Genomic DNA, 19,768 nt, shown 5'->3' on the forward strand with positions numbered 1-19,768 from the left:
AGGAGAAGCTGCTTACATTCTAGGCATTAAGATCTACAGGGATAGATCAAAACGCCTGATAGGACTTTCACAAAGCACATACCTTGATAAAGTTTTGAAGAGGTTCAAAATGGAACAGTCCAAGAAAGGGTTCTTCCCAGTTTTACAAGGTACGAGATTGAGTAAGACTCAGTGCCCAGCAACTGATGAAGATAGAGAGCATATGCGCTCCGTCCCCTATGCTTCAGCCATAGGTTATATCATGTATGCAATGTTGTGCACTAGACTGGACGTTAGCCTAGCCATAAGTATGGCAGGTAGGTTCCAGAGTAATCCAGGAGTGGATCACTGGACGGCGGTCAAGAATATCCTGTAGTACCTGAAAAGGACTAAGGAGATGTTTCTCGTGTATGGAGGTGACGAAGAGCTCGCCGTAAAAGGTTACGTCGATGCAAGCTTTGACACAGACCCGGACGACTCTAAGTCGCAAACCGGATACGTATTTATTCTTAATGGGGGTGCGGTAAGCTGGTGCAGTTCCAAGCAGAGCGTGGTAGCAGATTCTACATGTGAAGCGGAGTACATGGCTGCCTCGGAGGCGGCTAAGGAAGGTGTCTGGATGAAGCAATTCATGACGGATCTTGGAGTGGTGCCAAGCGCACTGAATCCAATAACCTTGTTCTGTGATAACACGGGTGCCATTGCCCTAGCAAAGGAACCACGGTTTCACAAGAAGTCCAGACACATCAAACGACGCTTCAACCTCATCCGCGACTACGTCGAAGGAGAGGACGTAAATATATGCAAAGTGCACACGGATCTGAATGTAGCAGACCCGCTGACTAAACCTCTTCCACGGGCAAAGCATGATCAACACCAGAACTGTATGGGTGTTAGATTTATTACAATGTAATTCACATGATGATGTGAGGGCTAGATTATTGACTCTAGTGCAAGTGGGAGACTGTTGGAATTATGCCCTAGAGGCAATAATACATATAATTATTATTATAATTCCTGTATCAAGATAATCGTTTATTATCCATGCTATAATTGTAATGAATAAAGACTTATATACATGTGTGGATACATAGACAAAACACTGTCCCTAACAAGCCTCTAGTTGGCTAGCCAGTTGATCAACGATAGTCGGTGTCTTCTGATTATGAACAAAGTGTTGTTGCTTGATAACTGGATCACGTCATTAGGAGAATCACGTGATGGACTAGACCCAAACTAATAGACGTAGCATGTTGATCGTGTCATTTTATTGCTACTGTTTTCTGCGTGTCAAGTATATTTTCCTATGACCATGAGATCATATAACTTACTAACACCGGAGGAATACTTTGTGTGTATCAAAGTCGCAACGTAACTGGGTGACTATAAAGATGATCTACAGGTATCTCCGAAGGTGTTCGTTAAGTTAGTATGGATCGAGACTGGGATTTGTCACTCCGTGTGACGGAGAGGTATCTCGGGGCCCACTCGGTAATACAACATCACACACAAGCCTTGCAAGCAATGTGACTTAGTGTAAGTTGCGGGATCTTGTATTACGGAACGAGTAAAGAGACTTGCCGGTAAACGAGATTGAAATAGGTATGCGGATACTGACGATCGAATGTCGGGCAAGTAACATACCGAAGGACAAAGGGAATGACATACGGGATTATATGAATCCTTGGCACTGAGGTTCAAATGATAAGATCTTCGTAGAATATGTAGGATCCAATATGGGCATCCAGGTCCCTCTATTGGATATTGACCGAGGAGTCTCTCGGGTCATGTATACATAGTTCTCGAACCCGCAGGGTCTGCACACTTAAGGTTCGACGTTGCTTTATGCGTATTTGAGTTATATGGTTGGTTACCGAATGTTGTTCGGAGTCCCGGATGAGATCACGGACGTCACGAGGGTTTCCGGAATGGTCCGGAAATGAAGATTAATATATAGGATGACCTCATTTGATTACCGGAAGGTTTTCGGAATTACCAGGAATGTACCGGGAATGACGAATCGGTTCCGGGAGTTCACCAGGGGGGGGGGCAACCCACCCCGGGTAAGCCCATAGGCCTTGAGGGTGGCGCACCAGCCCTTAGTGGGCTGGTGGGACAGCCCAAAAGGGGCCTATGCACATTGGAAATAAAATCAAGGAGAAAAAAAGGGGAGGTGGGAAGGAAAGGAAGGACTCCCACCCACCAAACCAAGTCCAACTCGGTTTGGGGGGGGAGACCTTCCCCCCTTGGCTCGGCCGACCCCTTGGGAGTCGTTGGACCCCAAGGCAAGGCTCCCCCCTCCTCCTCCTATATATAGTGGGGTTTTAGGGCTGATTTGAGACAACTTTTGCCACGGCAGCCCGACCACATATCTCCACGGTTTTACCTCTAGATCGCGTTTCTGCGGAGCTCGGGCGGAGCCCTGCTGAGACGAGATCATCACCAACCTCCGGAGCGCCGTCATGCTGCCGGAGAACTCTTCTACCTCTCCGTCTCTCTTGCTGGATCAAGAAGGCCGAGATCATCGTCGAGCTGTACGTGTGCTGAACGCGGAGGTGCCGTCCGTTCGGCACTAGATCGTGGGACTGATCGCGGGATAGTTCGCGGGGCGGATTGAGGGACGTGAGGACGTTCCACTACATCAACCGCGTTCACTAACGCTTCTGCTGTACGTTCTACAAGGGTACGTAGATCACACATCCCCTCTCGTAGATGGACATCACCATGATAGGTCTTCGTGCGCGTAGGAAATTTTTTGTTTCCCATGCAACGTTCCCCAACACTCGGGAATGGTCTTCTCCATCCCTTGCATGTTTTAGTTCAGCACAAAACCTTTGTGGCTTGGTGGGAGAGACTGGAGGATTCTGTCAATTATAGCATCATCCGGAAGTTCGACTCCAAGTGAAGTCAGACGACCGTGTAACCCAGACATTTTGAGTATGTGCTCACTGAGAGAACTGTTCTCCTCCATCTTACAGCTAAATAACTTGTCGGAGACTTCATATCTCTCGACACGGGCATGAGCTTGAAAAACTAGCTTCAGCTCTTGGAACATCTCATATGCACCGTGTTGCTCAAAACGCCTTTGGAGCCCCGTTTCTAAACTGTATAACATGACACACCTAACCAGAGAGTAGTCGTAACTCCGTGTTTGCCAGACGTTTAGAATGTCCTAGGCTGCTGCGCAAGCGGGAGGGTCACCTAGCGGTGCATCAAGGACATAAGCCTTTTTAGCTCCTTCAAGGATGAGCTTCAAGTTGCGAACCCAGTCCGCATAGTTGCAACCATCATCTTTCAGCTTGTTTTTCTCTAGGAATGCGTTGAAATTGAGGTTGACGTTATCCATCTACAATATTTATAAAGACAACTTTTAGACTAAGTTCATGACAATTAAGTTCATTTAATCAAATTAAGTATGAACTCCCAGTCAAATCAACATCCCTCTAGTCATCTAAGTGATACATGATCCATGTTGACTAACCCGTGTCCGATCATCACGTGAGACGGACTAGTCACCATGGTGAGCAACTTCATGTTGATCGTATTCAACCATACGACTCATGTTCGACCTTTCGGTCTCTTGTATTCGAGGTCATGTCTGTACATGCTAAGCTCGTCGAGTCAACCTAGGTGTTTCGCGTGTGTAAATATGGCTTACACCTATTATATGCGAACGTTAGAATCTATCACACCCGATCATCACGTGGTGCTTCGAGACAACGATCCTTCGCAATGGTGCACACTTAGGGGAATATGTTCTCGAAATTTTAAGAGGGATCATCTTATTATGCTACCGTCGTTCTAAGAAATAAGATGAAAAACATGATAAACATCACAATGCAATCATATAGTGACATGATATGGCCATTATCATCTTTGCTCTTTCGATCTCCATCTTCACGCATCGCATGATCATCATTGTCACCGGCATGACACCATGATCTCCATCATCGTGTCTCCGTGAAGTCTTCACGCCAACTACTACTATCACTACTACTATGGCTAACCGTTAGCAATGAAGTAAAAGTAGTAAGCACATGGTGTTGCATCTCGTACAATAAATTAAGACAACTCCTATGGCTCCTGCCGGTTGTCATACTCATCGACATGCAAGTCGTGAAACCTATTACAATAAAATGATCATCTCATACATCATACATGCAACATCACAACTCTGGCCATATCACATCACATGCCAAACCCTGCAAAAACAAGTTAGACGTCCTCTAATTGTTGTTGCAAGTTTTACGTGGCTGATTTGGGTTTCTAGCAAGAACGCTTTCTTACCTAGGTGACAGCCACAACGATGATATGCCAAAGCTATTTACCCTTCATAAGGACCCTTTTGATCAAATCCAATCCGGCTAGAGTAGGAGAGATAGACACCAGCTAGCCACCTTTATGCACGGTGTGCATGTCTGTCGGTGGAACCAGTCTCACGTAAGCATACGTGTAATGTCGGTCCGGGCCGCTTCATCCCACAATACCGCCGGAAAAGAATAAGACTAGTAGCGGCAAGCAATTGATAAATCATCGCCCACAACCTTTTGTGTTCTACTCGTGCATAGGATCTACGCATAGAAAACCTGGCTCGGATGCCACTGTTCGGTAACTGATACGTCTCCAACGTATCTATAATTTTTTATGGTTCCATGCTATTATCTTGTAAACTTTGGATGTTTTATATGCATGAATATGCTATTTTATATCTTTTTTGGGACTAACCTATTAACTCAGTGCCAAGTGCCAGTTTCCGTTTTTCCATGTTTTTGGCCCATTTTCAGACGGAGTCCAAATGGAATGAAACTTTACGATGATTTTTTGGACCAAAAGAGACCCCCGAAGCTTTGGGAGAAGGCCACATGGGCCAGGAGGGAGTCACAAGCCCTCAAACCACCCCCTCCCCCCGGTGGTGGCGCGCAGGCTTGTGACCTCCTCGTGGGCCCAACTGACGCAATTCCACCGCCATAAATTCCTATAAATTCAGAAACCTCCTGAAAGAAACCTAGATCGGTAGTTCCGCCGCCGCAAACCTCTATAGCCACCAAAAACCAATCTGGAGCCCGTTCCGGCACCCTACCGGAGGGGGAATCCATCTCCGGTGGCCATCTTCATCATCCCGGCGATCTCCATGACGAGGAGGGAGTAGTTCTCCCTCGGGGCTGAGGGTATGTACGAGTAGCTATGTGTTTGATCTCTCTCTCTCTCGTGTTCTTGAGATGTCTTGATCTCGATGTACCATGGGATTTGCTACTATAGTTGGATCTTATGATGTTCTTCCCCCTCTCCTTCTTGTAATGAATTGAGTTTCCCCTTTGGAGTTATCTTATCGGATTGAGTCTTTGAGAACACTTGATGTATGTCTTGCACGTGTCTATCTGTTGTGATCTGTTGGAATTATGCCCTAGAGGCAATAATAAATATAGTTATTATTATAATTCCTGTATCAAGATAATCGTTTATTATCCATGCTATAATTGTATTGAATGAAGACTCATTTACATGTGTGGATACATAGACAAAACACCGTCCCTAGCAAGCCTCTAGTTGGCTAGCCAGTTGATCAAAGATAGTCAGTGTCTTCTGATTATGAACAAGGTGTTGTTGCTTGATAACTAGATCACGTCATTAGGAGAATCACGTGATGGACTAGACCCAAACTAATAGACGTAACATGTTGATCGTGTCATTTTGTTGCTACTGTTTTCTGCGTGTCAAGTATTTATTCCAATGACCATGAGATCATATAACTCACTGACACCGGAGGAATGCTTTGTGTGTATCAAACGTCGCAACGTAACTGGGTGACTATAAAGATGCTCTACAGGTATCTCCGAAGGTGTTAGTTGAGTTAGTATGGATCAAGACTGGGATTTGTCACTCCGTGTGAACGGAGAGGTATCTCGGGGCCCACTCGGTAATACAACATCACACACAAGCCTTGCAAGCAATGTAACTTAGTGTAAGTTACGGGATCTTGTATTACGGAACGAGTAAAGAGACTTGCCGGTAAACGAGATTGAAATAGGTATACGGATATTAACGATCGAATCTCGGGCAAGTAACATACCGAAGGACAAAGGGAATGACATACGGGATTATATGAATTCTTGGCACTGAGGTTCAAACGATAAGATCTTCGTATAATATGTAGGATCCAATATGGGCATCCAGGTCCCGCTATTGGATATTGACCAAGGAGTCTCTTGGGTCATGTCTACATAGTTCTCGAACCCGCAGGGTCTGCACACTTAAGGTTCGACGTTGTTTTATGCGTATTTGACTTATATGGTTGGTTACCGAATGTTGTTCGGGGTCCCGGATGAGATCACGGACGTCACGAGAGTTTCCGGAATAGTCCGAAAACGAAGATTGATATATAGGATGACCTCATTTGATTACCGGAAGGTTTTCGGAGTTACCGGGAATGTACCGGGAATGACGAATGGGTTCCGGGAGTTCACCGGGGGGGCAACCCACCCCGGGGAAGCCCATAGGCCTTGAGGGTGGCACACCAGCCCTTAGTGGGCTGGTGGGACAGCCCAAAAGGGCCCTATGCGCCAAGAAGAAAAAATCAAGAGAAAAGAGAAAAAAAAGGAGGAGGTGGGAAGGAAGGGGGACTCCCTCCCACCAAACCAAGTCCAACTCGGTTTGGGGGGGGTCCTCCCCCCTTGGACTCGGCCGATCCCCTTGGGGCTCCTTGAGCCCCAAGGCAAGGTCCCCTCCCTCCCACCTATATATACGGAGGTTTTAGGGCTGATTTGAGACGACTTCTCCACGGCAGCCCGACCACATACCTCCACGGTTTTTCCTCTAGATCGCGTTTCTGCGGAGCTCGGGCGGAGCCCTGCTGAGACAAGGTCATCACCAACCTCCGGAGCGCCGTCACGCTGCCGGATAACTCTTCTACCTCTCCGTCTCTCTTGCTGGATCAAGAAGGCCGAGATCATCGTCGAGCTGTACGTGTGCTGAACGCGGAGGTGCCGTCCGTTCGGTACTAGATCGTGGGACTGATCGCGGGATTGTTCGCGGGGCGGATCGAGGGACGTGAGGACGTTCCACTACATCAACCGCGTTCACTAATGCTACTGCTGTACGATCTACAAGGGTACGCAGATCACTCATCCCCTCTCGTAGATGGACATCACCATGATAGGTCTTCGTGCGCGTAGGAAATTTTTTGTTTCCCATGCGATGTTCCCCATCAGTGGCATCATGAGCTAGGTTCATGCGTAGATGTTTTCTCGAGTAGAACACAAAAGTTTTTGTGGGCGGTGATGTGCGTTTTGCTGCCCTCCTTAGTCTTTTCTTGATTCCGCGGTATTTTTGGATTGAAGCGGCTTGGACCGACATTACTCGTACGCTTACGAGAGACTGGTTTCATCGTTACGAGTAACTCCGTTGCTCAAAGATGACTGGCAAGTGTCGGTTTCTCCAACTTTAGTTGAATCGGATTTGACCGAGGAGGTCCTTGGATGAGGTTAAATAGCAACTCATATATCTCCGTTGTGGTGTTTGCGTAAGTAAGATGCGATCCTACTAGATACCCATGGTCACCACGTAAAACATGCAACAACAAAATTAGAGGACGTCTAACTTGTTTTTGCAGGGTATGCTTGTGATGTGATATGGCCAATGATGTGATGTGATATATTGGATGTATGAGATGATCATGTTGTAATAGAAATATCGACTTGCACGTCGATGGTACGGCAACCGGCAGGAGCCATAGGGTTGTCTTTATACTAACGTGTGTGCTTGCAGATGTGTTTACTATTTTGCTAGGATGTAGCTTTAGTAGTAATAGCATGAGTACCACGACAACCCCGATGGCAACACGTTGATGGAGATCATGGTGTGGCGCCGGTGACAAGAAGATCGTGCCGGTGCTTTGGTGATGGAGATGAAGAAGCACGTGATGATGGCCATATCATGTCACTTATGAATTGCATGTGATGTTAATCCTTTTATGCACCTTATTTTGCTTAGAACGACGGTAGCATTATGAGGTGATCTCTCACTAAAATTTCAAGACGAAATTGTGTTCTCCCCGACTGTGCACCGTTGCTACAGTTCGTCGTTTCGAGACACCAGGTGATGATCGGGTGCGATAGACTCAACGTTCACATACAACGGGTGCAAAACAGTTGCGCACGCGGAACACTCGGGTTAAGCTTGACGAGCCTAGCATGTGCAGACATGGCCTCGGAACACATGAGACCGAAAGGTCGATCATGAATCATATAGATGATATGATTAGCATAGGGATGCTTACCACTGAAACTATACTCAACTCACGTGATGATCGGACTTGAGCTAGTGTAAGTGGATCATGAACCACTCAAATGACTAGAGAGATGTACTTTTTGAGTGGGGGTTTAGCGAATAATTTGATTAAGTTAAACTCTAATTATCTTGAACATAGTCTAAGTCCACTTTGAATATATTTGTGTTGTAGATCATGGCTCACGCGACAGTCATCCTGAATTTTAATACGTTCCTAGAGAAAGCTAAGTTGAAAGATGATGGAAGCAACTTTGTAGACTGGGCTCGTAATCTTAAGCTAATCTTACAAGCTGGGAAGAAGGATTATGTCCTTAATGCTGCGTTAGGAGATGAACCACCCGCTATGGCTGATCAGGATGTTAAGAACGCTTGGTTAGCACGTAAGGAGGACTACTCAATAGTTCAATATGCAGTCTTGTATGGCTTAGTACCGGGACTTCAACGTCGCTTTGAGCGTCATGGAGCATTTGAGATATTCCAGGAGTTGGAGTTTATCTTTCAGAAGAACGCCCGGATCGAGAGGTATGAGACCTCCGATAAATTATATGCTTGCAAAATGGAGGAAAACTCATCTGTCAGTGAACATGTGCTCAAAATGTCTGGGTACTCAAACCGTCTAGCTGAGCTGGGGATTGAACTCCCGCAAGAAGCTATCACTGACAGAATCCTTCAATCACTGCCGCCAAGCTATAAAGGCTTTGTGTTGAACTACAACATGCAAGGGATGAACAAGTCTCCCGGCGAGTTGTTTGCGATGCTGAAAGTCGCAGAGTCTGAACTCCGTAAAGAGCATCAAGTGTTGATGGTGAATAAGACAACTAGTTTCAAGAGAAACGGCAAAGGCAAGAAGGGCAATTCGAAGAAGAGAGGCAAGCCTGTTTCCAATCCGACGAAGAAACCCAAAGCTGGACCTAAGCCGGAAACGGAGTGTTACTATTGCAAGGGTATGGGTCACTGGAAGTGCAATTGCCCCAAGTATCTGGCAGATAAGAAGGCGGGCAAAGAAAAATCAGGTATATTTGATATACATGTTATTGATGTGTACTTAACCGGCTCTCGTAGTAGTGTCTGGGTATTCGATACCGGTTTTGTTGCTCATATTTGCAACTCGAAACAGGAACTGCGGAATAGGCGAAGGCTGGCGAAATATGAAGTGACGATGCGCGTAGGAAATGGTTCCAAGGTTGATGCAGTCGCCGTCGGCACAGTGTCACTTCAGTTACCGTCAGGATTAGTGATGAACTTAAATCATTGTTATTTAGTGCCTGCGTTGAGCATGAACATTATATCTGGATCTTGTTTATTGCGAGACGGTTACTCTTTTAAGTCAGAGAATAATGGTTGTTCTATTTCTATGAGTAACATCTTTTATGGTCATGCACCGAATGTGAGAGGATTGTTCATATTGAATCTTGATAGCAATACGCATATACATAACATTGAGACCAAAAGAGTTAGAGTTAACAATGATAGCGCCATATTTTTGTGGCACTGCCGCTTAGGTCATATTGGTGTAAAGCGCATGAAGAAACTCCATGCTGATGGACTTTTGGAGTCACTTGACTTTGATTCACTTGACACGTGCGAACCATGCCTCATGGGCAAGATGACTAAGACTCCGTTCTCCGGAACAATGGAGCGTGCAAGTGACTTGTTGGAAATCATACATACCGATGTGTGTGGTCCGATGAGCGTGGAGGCACACGGTGGATATCGTTATTTTCTCACCTTCACAGACGATTTAAGTAGATATGGTTATGTCTACTTGATGAAACACAAGTCTGAAACATTTGAAAAGTTCAAGCAATTTCAGAGTGAAGTGGAAAATCATCGTAACAAGAAGATCAAGTTCCTACGGTCTGATCGTGGGGGTGAATATCTGAGTTTCGAGTTTGGTACTCACTTAAGACAATGTGGAATTGTTTCACAGTTAACACCGCCTGGAACACCACAGCGTAATGGTGTGTCCGAACGTCGTAATCGTACTCTATTAGAGATGGTGCGATCTATGATGTCTCTTACTGATTTGCCGTTATCATTTTGGGGCTATGCATTAGAAACAGCTGCATTCACTTTAAATAGGGCACCATCAAAATCCGTTGAGATGACACCATACGAACTATGGTATAGCAAAAGGCCAAAATTGTCGTTTCTTAAAGTTTGGGGATGTGATGCTTATGTCAAAAAGCTTCAGCCTGAAAAGCTGGAACCCAAAGCGGAAAAGTGCATCTTCATAGGTTACCCAAAAGTGACAGTTGGGTACACCTTCTATCTCAAATCCGAGGGCAAAGTGTTTGTTGCTAAAAACGGAGCTTTTCTCGAGAAGGAGTTTCTCTCGAGAGAATTGAGTGGGAGGAAGATAGAACTTGACGAGGTTGTCGAACCTCTCATCCCTCTGGATGGTGGCGCAGGGCAAGGGGAAACCTCTATCATTGCGACGCCGATTGAGGAGGAAGTTAATGATGATGATCATGAAACTCCAGTTCAAGTTTCTGTCGAACCACGCAGGTCGACGAGACCACGTGCTGCTCTAGAGTGGTACCGTAATCCCGTCTTATCAATCATGTTGTTAGACAACAATGAACCTGTGAATTATGAAGAAGCAATGGTGAGCCCAGATTCCAACAAATGGCTGGAAGCCATGAAGTCCGAGATAGGATCCATGTATGAGAACAAAGTGTGGACTTTGGAGGTACTGCCTGAGGGCCGCAAGGCCATTCAGAACAAATGGATCTTTAAGAGGAAGACGGACGCTGACGGTAATGTGACCATTTATAAAGCTCGACTTGTGGCAAAGGGTTTTTCACAAGTTCAAGGAGTTTACTACGATGAGACTTTCTCACCCGTAGCGATGCTTAAGTCCGTCAGAATCATGTTAGCAATAGCTGCATTTTTCGATTATGAAATCTGGTAGATGGATGTCAAAACGGCGTTCCTTAACGGTTTCCTTAAGGAAGAGTTTGATATGATACAACCCGAAGGTTTTGTCGATCCTAAGAATGCTAAGAATGTGTGCAAGCTCCAGCGATCCATTTATGGACTGGTGCAAGCATCTCGGAGTTGGAACAAACGCTTTGATGAGGTGATCAAAGCATTTGGGTTTATACAAGTGGTTGGAGAATCTTGTATTTACAAGAAAGTGAGTGGGAGCTCTGTGGCGTTTCTAATATTATATGTGGATGACATATTACTGATTGGAAACAACGTAGAGTTTTTAGAGAGCATAGAGGATTACTTGAATAAAAGTTTCTCTATGAAGGACCTAGGAGAAGCTGCTTACATTCTAGGCATTAAGATCTATAGGGATAGATCAAAACGCGTGATAGGACTTTCACAAAGCACATACCTTGATAAAGTTTTGAAGAGGTTCAAAATGGAACAGTCCAAGAAAGGGTTCTTGCCAGTTCTACAAGGTACGAGATTGAGTAAGACTCAGTGCCCAGCAACTGATGAAGATAGAGAGCATATGCGCTCCGTCCCCTATGCTTCAGCCATAGGTTCTATCATGTATGTGATGCTGTGCACTAGACCGGATGTTAGCCTGGCCATAAGTATGGCAGGTAGGTTCCAGAGTAATCCAGGAGTGGATCACTGGACATCGGTCAATAATATCCTGAAGTACCTGAAAAGGACTAAGGAGATGTTTCTCGTGTATGGAGGTGACGAAGAGCTCGTCGTAAAAGGTTACGTCGATGCAAGCTTTGACACAGATCCGGACGACTCTAAGTCGCAAACCGGATACGTATTTATTCTTAATGGGGTGTAGTAAGCTGGTGCAGTTCCAAGCAAAGCGTCGTAGCAGATTCTACATGTGAAGCGGAGTACATGGCTGCCTCGGAGGCGGCTAAGGAGGGTGTCTGGATGAAGCAGTTCATGACGGATCTTGGAGTGGTGCCAAGCGCACTGAATCCAATAACCTTGTTATGTGACAACACTGGTGCCATTGCCTTAGCAAAGGAACCACGGTTTCACAAGAAGTCCAGACACATCAAACGACGCTTCAACCTCATCCGCGACTACGTCGAGGGAGAGGACGTGAATATATGCAAAGTGCACACGGATCTAAATATAGCGGACCCGCTGACTAAACCTCTTCCACGGCCAAAACATGATCAACACCAGAACTATATGGGTGTTAGATTTATTACAATATAATTCACATGGTGATGTGAGGGCTAGATTATTGACTCTAGTGCAAGTGGGAGACTGTTGGATTTATGCCCTAGAGGCAATAATAAATATAGTTATTATTATAATTCATGTATCAAGATAATCGTTTATTATCCATGCTATAGTTGTATTGAATGAAGACTCATTTACATGTGTGGATACATAGACAAAACACCGTCCCTAGCAAGCCTCTAGTTGGCTAGCCAGTTGATCAAAGATAGTCAGTGTCTTCTGATTATGATCAAGGTGATGTTGCTTGATAACTGGATCACGTCATTAGGAGAATCACGTGATGGACTAGACCCAAACTAATAGACGTAGCATGTTGATCGTGTCATTTTGTTGCTACTGTTTTCTGCGTGTCAAGTATTTATTCCTATGACCATGAGATCATATAACTCACTGACACCGGAGGAATGCTTTGTGTGTATCAAACGTCGCAACGTAACTGGGTGACTATAAAGATGCTCTACAGGTATCTCCGAAGGTGTTAGTTGAGTTAGTATGGATCAAGACTGGGATTTGTCACTCCGTGTGAACGGAGAGGTATCTCGGGGCCCACTCGGTAATACAACATCACACACAAGCCTTGCAAGCAATGTAACTTAGTGTAAGTTGCGGGATCTTGTATTACGGAACGAGTTGCCGGTAAACGAGATTGAAATAGGTATACGGATACTGACGATCGAATCTCGGGCAAGTAACATACCGAAGGACAAAGGGAATGACATACGGGATTATATGAATCCTTGGCACTGAGGTTCAAACGATAAGATCTTCGTAGAATATGTAGGATCCAATATGGGCATCCAGGTCCCGCTATTGGATATTGATCGAGGAGTCTCTCCGGTCATTTCTACATAGTTCTCGAACCCGCAGGGTCTGCAAACTTAAGGTTCGACGTTGTTTTATGCGTATTTGAGTTATATGGTTGGTTACCGAATGTTGTTCGGGGTCCCGGATGAGATCACGGACGTCACAAGGGTTTCCGGAATAGTCCGGAAACGAAGATTACCGGAAGGTTTTCGGAGTTACCGGGAATGTACCGGGAATGATGAATGGGTTCCGGGAGTTCACCGGGGGGGCAACCCACCCCGGGGAAGCCCATAGGCCTTGAGGGTGGCACACCAGCCCTTAGTGGGCTGGTGGGACAGCCCAAAAGGGCCCTATGCGCCAAGAAGAAAAAATCAAGAGAAAAGAGAAAAAAAAAGGAGGAGGTGGGAAGGAAGGGGGACTCCCTCCCACCAAACCAAGTCCAACTCGGTTTGGGGGGGGGTCCTCCCCCCTTGGACTCGGCCGACCCCCTTGGGGCTCCTTGAGCCCCAAGGCAAGGTCCCCTCCCTCCCACCTATATATACGGAGGTTTTAGGGCTGATTTGAGACGACTTTTCCACGGCAGCCCGACCACATACCTCCACGGTTTTTCCTCTAGATCGCGTTTCTGCGGAGCTCGGGCGGAGCCCTGCTGAGACAAGGTCATCACCAACCTCCGGAGCGCCGTCACGCTGCCGAAGAACTCTTCTACCTCTCCGTCTCTCTTGCTGGATCAAGAAGGCCGAGATCATCGTCGAGCTGTATGTGTGCTGAACGCGGAGGTGCCGTCCGTTCGGTACTAGATCGTGGGACTGATCGCGGGATTGTTCGCGGGGCGGATCGAGGGACGTGAGGACGCTCCACTACATCAACCGCGTTCACTAACGCTTCTGCTGTACGATCTACAAGGGTACGTAGATCACTCATCCCCTCTCGTAGATGGAGATCACCATGATAGGTCTTCGTGCGCGTAGGAAATTTTTTGTTTCCCATGCGACGTTTCCCAACATGATCAACTTGCGGGTTTGTTTCAATTGGGAACATATGCATATGGGTTGGCACACGTGGGTTCATGTGAGTACTTGATGTATGTTTTGGTGATCAACTTGCGGGTTCGTGACATTGGGAACTTATGCACAGGGGTTGGCACACGTTTTGACTCTCTCGTAGAAACTTTGGGGCACTCTTTGAAGTTCTATGTGTTGGTTGAATAGATGATTCTGAGATTATGTGATGCATATCGTATAATCATGCCCATGGATACTTGAGGTGACAATGGAGTATCTAGGTGACATTAGGGTCTTGGTTGATATGTATCTTAAGGTGTTATTCTAGTACGAACTCTATGATGGATCGATTAGAAAGAATAACTTTGTGGTGGTTTTGTACCCGACAATAATCTCTTCGTTTGTTCTCCGCTATTAGTGACTTTGGAGTGAATCTTTGTTGCATGTTGAGGGCTAGTTATATGATCCAATTATGTTATCATTGTTGAGAGAACTTCACTAGTGAAAGTATGAACCCTAGGCCTTGTTTCCACGCATTGCAATACCGTTCGTGCTCACTTTTACCATTTGTTACCTTGCTGTTTTTGTAATTTCAGATCACAAAAACCTATATCTACCATCCATATTAGACTTGTATCACCATCTCTTCGCCGAACTAGTGCACCTATACAACTTACCATTGTATTGGGTGTGTTGGGGACACAAGAGACTCTTTGTTATTTGGTTGCAGGGTTGCTTGAGAGAGACCATCTTCATCCTACGCCTCCCGCGGATTGATAAACCTTAGGTCACCCACTTGAGGGAAAATTGCTACTATCCTACAACCCTCTGCACTTGGAGGCCCAACAACGTCTACAAGCAGAAGGTTGCGTAGTAGACATCAAGCTCTTTTCTGGCGCCGTTGCCGGGGAGGCTAGGTAAGTGGCACTCACCTCCCGTCAGCGAAGCTCTTTTCTGGCGCTGTTGCCGGGGAGGTTAGCGCTTGAAGGTATATCTTTAGATGTTGCAATCGAATCTTTTTGTTTCTTGTTCTTTCTCTAGAAAAATACAAAAAAATGGAATTGAGGATGCCTCATATGCTCCATCTTTTCAATGTCTTTCGTGAGCATGATGAGAAGGAAAATTGTGCTCAAGTGCTGAAAGAAGAATTACATAGAATGCTTGGCATAGAATATGTGAATGATGAGCATGATTGCAATGTTGTTAGCATGAATTCTATGAATACCCATGATGCTAATGATATGCAAAGCCACAAGCTTGGGGATGCTATATTTGATGAAGATGATCTTTTTAGTTCTTCCACTTTGAATGATCAAAATTATTTTGATGAAAGCATGCCCCCTATCTATGATGATTATTGTGAGGATACTTATGCTTTGAAGAAGAGGGATGATAAAGCTTGTCATAATTCCGAAAACCCCTTTGCTAAACCTTGCTTTTTCATTGTGGACACAACTTGTAGTGCTCAAGTCTTTCACGATACTCCCACTACTATTCTTGAGAATAGATTTCCTTATGTGGAGAGTACTAAAATTCCTATGCTTGTAGATCATGAAAATAATGCTTTAGGTGATGGTTATATTGTTGAATTCATTCATGATGCTACTGAAAATTACTATGAGAGAGGATCATATGCTTCTACTTATTGCAATAGTATCAAGCTTCCTCTCCATATGTTGAAATTTTTGAAGCTATGCTTGTTTTGCCTTCCTATGCTAGTTGATTCTTGCTCCAATAAATCGTTTGATCACAAAATCCCTATGCATAGGAAGTGGGTTAGACTTAAATATGCTAGCCATTTGCTCCATGATGCTCTCGTTGTGTTTCAATCCTTACCTTTTATGTGAGCATCATTGAAATCAATGCCTGGCTAAGGGCGTTAAACGATAGCGCTTGTTGGGAGGCAACCCAATGAATAAATTTCTCTTTACTTTTTGCTTCCTGTTTTGTTTTCTCCACACCATCATAATTCTATCATGATTGTGTCTTTCGTGTTTCTTTTTGTGTTTGTGCCAAGCAAAACCGTTATGATTAGTCTTGGTGATGATTGTTTGATCATGCTAGAAAAAGACAGAAACTTTCTGCTCACGAAAAGAATTTTCATTTTTATACTGTAAGATATTTTGAGTTGATTCTTTTTGCTGCTGATTTCTATGCAATTTATTCAGACTTCCGTAATTTTTCAGAGTTTTTGAAGTAGAAGAGGTATACGAAATATAAAGATTTCTACAGACTGGTATGCTGTTAACAGATTTTGTTTTTGTTGTGTTGGTTGCTTATTTTGATGAAACTATGGATAGTATCGGGGGTATTAGCCATGGAATATTGAAAATACACTAACCCAACATCAGCATAAGTAGAATTTAAGTTTGCTACAGTACCTAAGGAAGTGGTGGTTTGCTTTCTCATACTAATGTTATCACAAGTTTCTGTTTAAGTTTAGTGTTGTGAAGTTTTGAAGTTTTGGGTGAAGTTCTGATGGACAAAGAGATAAAGAGTGGCAAGAGCTCAAGCTTGGGGATGCCCAAGGCACCCCAAGAGATTCAAGGATGACGTAAAAGCCTAAGCTTGGGGATGCCCCGGGAAGGCATCCCCTCTTTCGTCTTCAATCCATCGGTAATGTTACTTGGGGCTATATTTTTATTCACCACATGATATGTGTTTTGCTTGGAGCGTCTTGTACCGTAGGAGTCTTTTTTTGTTGTTGTATCACAATCATCCTTGCTGCACACCTAGATAGAGATACATGCACTCACCGTGATTTTGTCGAGCTTCACTTATATCCTTTGGTTAGACAATTCAGCTCACATGTGCTTCACTTATATCTTTTGAGCTAGATACTTTTGCTCTATGTGCTTCACTTATATCTTTTAGAGCACAACGGTGCGTGGCTTGGTAGTTGATCTATGCTTTAAAAGTAGTCTCAAAAGGGGTAGTTATCCAAAGGGATACGAAAACTTCCACCTTCATGTGCATTGAATAGTTAGAGAAGTTTGATTCATCTCAATTAGTTTTGAGTTATGGTTTTGGTAATATTGAAGTCATGCTAGTAAGGTGTTGTGGATCTAGAAATACTTGTGTTGAAGTTAGTGATTCCCGTAGCATTCACGTATGGTGAACCTCTATGTGATGAAGTCTGAGCATGATTAGTCTTTTGATTGTCATCCTTTGCGTGGCGGTCGGGATCGCGCGATGGTTTTATACCTACCAACCCTTCCCCTAGGAGTATGCATTGAATGCTTTGTTTCAATTACTAATAAAACTTTTGCAACAAGTATATGAGTTCTTCATGACTAATGTTGAGTCCATGGTTTAGATGCACTTTCACCTTCCACCATCACTATCTTCTTAGTGTCGTGCAACTTTCGCCGGTGCACAAAACCCACCATTAGCCTCCCTCAAAATAGCCACCATACCTACCTACTATGTCTTTTTCAAAGTCATTCCGAGATATATTGCCATGCAACTACCACCATGACATGTGCCATCACGTCTACATTGCGATTGCATGATCATAAGATAGCTAGCATGATGTTTCCATTAAATGTCTATGCCATGCTAGATCATTGCCACGGTACACTACCGAAGGCATTCCATATAGAGTCATAGTTGCTCTAAGTTTTGAGTTAAAAGTGTGGTGATCATCATTAATGGAGTATTGTCCCATGTGAGGAAATAAAAGAGGCCAAATAAGCCCACCAAAAAAAAGAGGCCAAAGAGCCCACCAAAAAAAAGAGGCCAAAGAGCCCACCAAAAAAAAGAGAGAAAAAGAGAGAAGGGACAATGCTACCACGTTTTCCACACTTGTGCATATTAAGCACCATGATCTTCATGATTGAGAGTCTCTCGTTTTGTCACCACCATATAGCTAGTGGGAAATTTTCATTATATAACTTGGCTTGTATATTCCAATGATAGGCTTCCTCAAAATTGCCTTAGGTCTTCGTGAGCAAGCAAGTTGGATGCACACCCACTAGTTTTCTTTAAGAACTTTAACACACTCTTAGCTCTAGTGCATAATTTGTATGGCAATCCCTAGTCATTCACATTGATATCTATTGATGAGCATCTCCACAGCTCATTGATATGCCTAGTTAATGTGATCATCTTCTCCTTGTTTTGTCTTGCAACCTCCACCACACTCCACACCATCTATAGTGCTATAACCATGGCTCACGCTCATGTATGGCGTGAGAGTTGAAAAGGTTTGAGAAAGTAAAGGTGTGAAACAATTACTTGGCCAATGACGGGGTTGTGCATGATTTAAATTCGTTGTGCAATGATGATAGAGCATCGCCAGACTATATGCTTTTGTAGGGATAACTTTCTTTTGGCCTTGTTATTTTGAAAGTTCATGACTACCTTGCTAGTTTGCTTGAATTATTATTGTTTCCACGTCAATAGAAAACTATTGTTTTGAATCTAAAAGATCTGAACATTCATGTCACGTGAGAGAAGTTACAAATGACAACTATGCTAGGTAGCATGCAACATCAAAAATTCATTCTTTATCACTTCCCTACTCGAGGATGAGCAGGAGTTAAGCTTGGGGATGCTTGATACGTCTCCAACGTATCTATAATTTTTTATGGTTCCATGCTATTATCTTGTCAACTTTGGATGTTTTATATGCATGAATATGCTATTTTATATCTTTTTTGGGACTAACCTATTAACTCAGTGCCAAGTGCCAGTTTCTATTTTTTCCATGTTTTTGGCCCATTTTCAAACGGAGTCCAAATGGAATGAAACTTTACTATGATTTTGTTGGACCAAAAGAGACCCCCGAAGCTTTGGGAGAAGGCCAGATGGGTCACGAGGGAGTCACAAGCCCTCAGGCCGCCACCACCCCCCCCCCCCCGGTGGTGGCGCACAGGCTTGTGACCTCCTCGTGGGCCCAACTGACGCAATTCCACCGCCATAAATTCCTATAAATTCAGAAACCTCCAGAAAGAAACCTAGATCGGGAGTTCCGTCGCCGCAAGCCTCTATAGCCACCAAAAACCAATTTGGAGCCCGTTCCGGCACCCTACCGGAGGGGGAATCCATCTCCGGTGGCCATCTTCATCATCCCGGCGATCTCCATGACGAGGAGGGAGTAGTTCTCCCTCGGGGCTGAGGGTATGTACCAGTAGCTATGTGTTTGATCTCTCTCCCTCTCGTGTTCTTGAGATGTCTTGATCTCGATGTACCATGGGCTTTGCTACTATAGTTGGATCTTATGATGTTCTTCCCCCTCTCCTTCTTGTAATGAATTGAGTTTCCCCTTTGGAGTTATCTTATCGGATTGAGTCTTTGAGAACACTTGATGTATGTCTTGCACGTGTCTATCTGTTGTGATCAACTTGCGGGTTTGTGACAATTGGGAACCTATGCATATGGGTTGGCACACGTGGATTCATGTGAGTACTTGATGTATGTTTTGGTGATCAACTTGCGGGTTCGTGACATTGGGAACTTATGCACAGGGGTTGGCACACGTTTTGACTCTCTCGTAGAAACTTTGGGGCACT

Source organism: Hordeum vulgare, chromosome 7H, assembly GCF_904849725.1.
Source record: "Hordeum vulgare subsp. vulgare chromosome 7H, MorexV3_pseudomolecules_assembly, whole genome shotgun sequence".
Lineage (NCBI taxonomy): Eukaryota > Viridiplantae > Streptophyta > Magnoliopsida > Poales > Poaceae > Hordeum > Hordeum vulgare.